The sequence below is a fragment of the Oncorhynchus keta genome, chromosome 14 (genome assembly GCF_023373465.1).
Source record: "Oncorhynchus keta strain PuntledgeMale-10-30-2019 chromosome 14, Oket_V2, whole genome shotgun sequence".
Taxonomy (NCBI): Eukaryota; Metazoa; Chordata; class Actinopteri; order Salmoniformes; family Salmonidae; genus Oncorhynchus; species Oncorhynchus keta.
In genome coordinates this window covers 29,059,970-29,066,055 of record NC_068434.1, presented here as the reverse complement: position 1 = coordinate 29,066,055, position 6,086 = coordinate 29,059,970, and positions in this window count along the sequence as shown.

Below are 6,086 nucleotides of genomic sequence, written 5' to 3'. Positions count from 1 at the left end.
TTTCGGATGTCTTTCTCCTCATATTGTTGTAAGGACGGATATAATGTTTTAATGCTTGGAGAACATGTAATAAGAGCTACAGAGATACAGCATATTATACCTAGGGCCCGGTGTTTTGCGTGATCATGTGACATGTGACATGACTGGATTTGAACCCTTTTCATTTTATGTCAGATGGTCCAGCACCATCCTCAGACAACTGCTTAACTTTTTTGTATAATTATTGTTTCTGTGTAAGGCTTAAACAGGATAAAATGGTCACATGATTCTACAGAACACAGGGCCCTAATTATACAACAGGTGTGAGCAACCTTAAAAGTATTGAGAAGTCAGAGTAGTCACATTGAGATTTACATTATTTTTCAAGTGAGCCGTGGCAGTAACAAAAGTGCGACAGAGTAGATTAGAAATGTCTGGTAATCTTTTAAGATTGTACCTACTTTCATGCATAATATGCCAGCTATGCAAAAGGGATAATGAACATGGCATGAGGTGGAAAAATCTGGTGAATAAGATTTACTGCCAGCATTACAACAAAATACTACACACAAATGCCAATGTTGAAGTGATCCCATTAATTTAAACAGAGCACGCATATAAAATATCCAAAGATGATTTTTTTATCTTGTTTTTTTGTGCAACAAATGTGTTCGTTCAAGGTTTATATACAGTACAACAGTCAAACACACAAGCCCTGTAAAGTTAATAGAAACTACTTGTCACTGTTGGAACTATTGTGTTGGAACTATTGTACCAGACAAAGGCAGCATCTACCCCATCCAGTCAAAGAGATACAGAGGAGACTGTTATTACTCCTTCCCCATCTTGGTCTCTTTACTTTCGTCAAAGGATTTGCTTCATAGCCCAACATTTGTTTTGTTTGCTTGTTTGTTTCTAGCTTTATTTTGTATATGAATAATCTAAGTATGCTCTCTGAGAATATAAACTAACACAAACAGTGCCAGTATTGGTTTTGCACCCAAATATCTGCTGCCTCCCTAGAGTTCTCTTGCTGTGACTTGGCCTGAAGCAAAGGTTGTTAAAGGTCCAATGCAGCTGTTTTTATCTCAATATCAAATTATTTATGGGTAACAATTAAGTACCTTACTGTGATTTTTTTCACCATTTTAATTGAAAACAAAAGAGTTTCTTAGCAAAGAGCCATATCTCAAGCAAGAATGTTGCTAGAACTTTCGAGGAGTTGTCTGAGTGGGGAGGGGGAAACTGGATTCATCTGGTCAGTCTATGTCATGGAAAGAGCAGGTGTTCATAATGTTTTATACACTCAGTGTATATAAAACACAGGAAAATCACGTATTTGACTGCACTGAGCATGGACGTGTTGCACAGCTGTCTTGTAAAAGAATAGTCCCTGAGCTCTGTCAAAACGCCATAGTTGGCCAAAGCAGCAGAAGGACATACTTAGCGAAGGATGAGTGAGGGAGAAGAGTTCGATATTTTATTTTTAGTCGATCACTTTCCCAGTTTCCCCAGAAAGTTTTCATTATACTCTACTGTGTCTGGAGTGCACAATCCAATTTGCACAGAATGTTATATGGTTTCAACGCTGCTAAATGTTCTGAAAGGTCACACTTGAATTTAAAGCTATGTCTGCCTGCATTTCTTATCTGGATACTAAGAGTGCAGCTGTTTTCAACCTGACCATACATTTTCATAAATATCTGATGACCAATATCTGATGACCTTTTAGACCGTGATGTACTTGTACGAAATCACTCTCGGATCTCCTGGCATACAAATGGCTTAGTGTCATTTACTGCTACCCAGCCACGTCACGAGTTGATATTACATGAGAATCGCACTGACAGCCACTGACAACCCCATGATGACAGTGACATATGAGATGTTGTCAATCTGTCAGAAGGAAGAAAAGTGTTCTAATATGACAAAATCCAGTGCAACTTGTGTATTAGTTCAGGGAGCAAATACAGAAAACCTATTTAAAAGCTTTTCAGAAGTAGTTCAGGTCTACAGCTCCACACAAGCCCTGACTGGTACTGTTAGTCTGCCATGCAGTATCGAGGGAAATGTCCTTAATGAGTTCAGCTCTCATTATCTTGCTGGAGATGAATAAAGGATTGAGGCATCTTTGTGATAACATTAGCCTTGCATTGTCACCGACTGGGAGCGAGGGAGATGGCAGAGATGGGGTCCGTGATGTCTCTTTCTCTCACTGAACAGAGATATTTCTAGAGCTGACCTACTTAAACTGCTGTGGGCACAGGTGCATCTGGTTCTGACTGTCTCTGAAACCCAGACAGACACAATAATTAGCAGGATTCACATGATAAGAATGGAAAACGACAACCTCAAACAGCACAGTTCATCAGCTGACATCACATTAGGGAATGACTGACGGCTGGGCATGTTTTGAGCCCTTAGGATATTTACAAGACTTTACAGTAATGAAATGTGAAATTCAGTCAAAGCTACGAAGTATTCACGGTTGTATTTAGGGAGATAAGCTGTCATGGTTTAACTCAGTTCTTGTTGAAATAAAAACACTGAAAGTGTTATAGTATTTTACAAGTAGAGTGATTGCATATTTTGTCAGCTGTGAAAATATATATATGTTTTGATCTCATAAGTTGTGATTGCTTTTTACTTTCTTCAACCATGTAGGCCTATCTTAGGCTTGTACAATCCTTTGTTGAGGTGGTTTTAGCACTGATGGGAGCTGTCCTATTGTGGACGGCAGAGCCAAAGCATAATTAGAAAGCTATTAACTGAAGCACTGAAGATGTGTTGTCTGTCAAGTCATGTTAGGCCTTTTTAACAGCACGGCATGAATGACCTCCCATTGACATCCTTACTCTTCAAAAATCACTCAATATATTAACAAATGACTACGTGTCATCTAAAAGCTCCAATTACACACATCATTTTCTAGAAGTGGGAAGTCAGAAGTTTACATGGGTAGTCTTCAAATGATGGCCTGGGTCATATTTGCACTCATGGTCTAAGCCCACTAAGTCTCCCTGGCCAACATGACAGATGATGAAGAATGAGAGACTGAAGTGTGTGGCACAGATTTAATTAAACCGCTCCCCAGGATGTCTCTCTGCCACTCAGGAGACTAGCAGAGAAGAGTTACTGTTTGCCGAACACAGTAGCAAATAGTATTGTCTATTCTTACATTATATAAGAATTGACAATACGAGCAGTGTACAGTATGCCCTACAGACTGCTTTGAGGATCTGCTCTAAGGGTCTGGTTGGTAGGCTTCATCCAGTTTGGAAGTATACTGTATTGTTCCATATTATTCCCCTTATTGCACAACAACCGGCATAATATAAACCTCTCATTGATCACTCTTGATAATATGGAATGGATGGGGAAGTGATTGGATTTTGTTTACCTCATTGCATTCAAAATGTTGGTAGAACGCTTTACCCCCTGTATCCACTCACAGACTGTTTCATATTTACAACCAATTTTCACCTTCATTCATCTCCGGATTCTGAAGTAGATTTTGATGGTCTCTATGGGCAGCTCCCATCAGCACTTTACTTCATTCCCTTTGAAATCAATTCAGCCTTTTATTTTGCTCCTACTCAATATGGGTTACCATGGATACTGCTCCCAACTGTTAACTAGCTTCATGCATTTGTTTATGACTGTACAGTTTCTTGATGTGGTATATACTGTATATCTCTCAAAACCACAAAACATAAATGCAATAAACCGACTGTCGTTGATGTTAACATGTAGCCTATGTTGTGAATGCATGTGTAATACTGTGATACTCACTGTGATACTCAATAGCACTTCAAACTGCTTCAGTTAGGGATACATAAGAACATCTCTGCTACACCATACGAAATGCCTAAGAACATTCAGGCTGATGAGGATAAAAGAGACAAAGATGTCAAAGGGTCGGCAGCTCAGGGGATTTAATAGTTTATAATGTTTGTCACTCATGAAAAAGCCCAATCATCCTGTCTGCATATGAGCCAGCCTGACTCACTCCCCTCCAGGCTTGACCACATTCTGTGTCAGGGTGGGGGCTTCAGCTCCCTATTAGTCAGAAGACTTAACACTACTGCACTCTTGTCTAAATCCTCATCGCATACTCATGGATCATTTGAGCCCAGAGGCTGGTGCCCCATTGCAGTGTGGTTGCTCAGGTCTGTTTGGGAAAAGCTGATGGATATATGGGCCTTAGAGTAGTTTAGTTTAATTTGTTGACTTTTTAATCCTCTCAGTCTTGACCAATGGATTTAGAGAAAGACTCTCCAAAGGATTCCTCAGATTCACAACACTGTTCTTCACTCAATCCCTAGAGTCTCAGCTTAGGGTAAAGCCTGGCCTGATTTAAAACATCTACATATGTTATAATGAACTTTCATGGACTGTAAGAACCCTTAGATAGCACACATGCAGTAATTTAAAAAAATCCAAACATAATTCAAGACCCAAGACTGTGATCTGTATGTAAAATATTAACCACCAAGGGGAGCACAGACAACATCTTGAGATTCCCTGGAGAATTTCCCTTGAAACATTCAAACTGCAGACATTTTTTTACAAGCACATAGGCTTACATTTATCCCCAACAAACCCCCAACAACCCCCTCTAACGTATTTTCCTTTTTCCTTTATTTTTACTGCAAGGTGAAAGACTACACTTTTGATGGGCTGCTGAATCTTCTATTATTGGCTGGAAATGTTGTAAAGAATAGGTCTGAATGCCTTTCAGAGCTGTTGTCTCTTATATAATTGTATAACAATCTATGGTGGATATAGAAATATCCATGTAAGTGTAACAGATGTCCCACAAAGACAAGAAGGCTGGTCTCGACACCAGTGTAACAGATGTCCCAGGAAGACAAGAAGACTGGTCTCGACACCAGTGTAACAGATGTCCCACAAAGATAAGAAGGCTGGTCTCGACACCAGTGTAACAGATGTCCCACGAAGACAAGAAGACTGGTCTCGACACCAGTGTAACAGATGTCCCACAAAGACAAGAAGGCTGGTCTCGACACCAGTGTAACAGATGTCCCACGAAGACAAGAAGGCTGGTCTCGACACCAGTGTAACAGATGTGGCGGTCCCAGTTGTTCGGTAGTTTATTTTCTGACAATAGACACAAGGGAGCACATTAGATGTGCAGGACAACTGTATGTTGATGGCTGTAGATTCATAATTTGTCGCTTACATGTCAATATCAGACAATATCATAACATTGACAGTGTCATGACTTCCACCGAAGTCGTTTCCTCTCCTTGTTCGGGCGGCGTTCGGCGGTTGGCGTCACCGGTCATCTAGCCATCGTCGATCCACTTTTCATTTTCCATTGGTTTTGTCTTGTTTTCCAACACACCTAGTTTCCATTTCCCTCATTATTTGTTGTGTATGTAACCCTCTGTTCCCCCCATGTCTTTGTGTGGAACTGTTTGTTGTAAGTGCTTGTGCTCTTGTTTACTGGTGCGCGTCGGGTTTTTTGTACCCATATTCTGTTGTATTTTTATGCCGTTGGTTTTTGGATTAAACTGTTCCGGCTACTACCTAGTTCTGCTCTCCTGCGTCTGACTTCCCTGCCACCAGTAACGCACCCCTTTACAGACAGAGATAGTACAAAATACAATAAACTTAAGTATCTGAAGATAGACACAAGGAAGATTTGTGATTAGCATAGAAAAAACTGTGAATTAGCAGGGACTAATGTGACCATTACATCTCGAGCATGATAGCTATCTCGCTCTTACAGCAATAACATACAATTGCACATTCCAGGATGCCCTCAATATCTAACAGGTACTGTACACATATACTGTATACACATAAGGACATGTACATAGTGAACTCGTGCACATTGTAAATATCAAAATAGAATATAGTATTTCAGAACGTGACCTAACGCTTGCATATCAATGTCATACTGGGAGGATTTGATGATCACCATCTCCCCTATCTGCAAATGTAACCAATGGCCTAACACCTTATTGATATGTAAATTCATCCAACCAATAGGAATAGCTAAACTTTAAATATACATTTCTGCAGAGGCAAGTGGAAACATAACTAACCCTCTTACATAAGAAACACAGAGACATATCAAC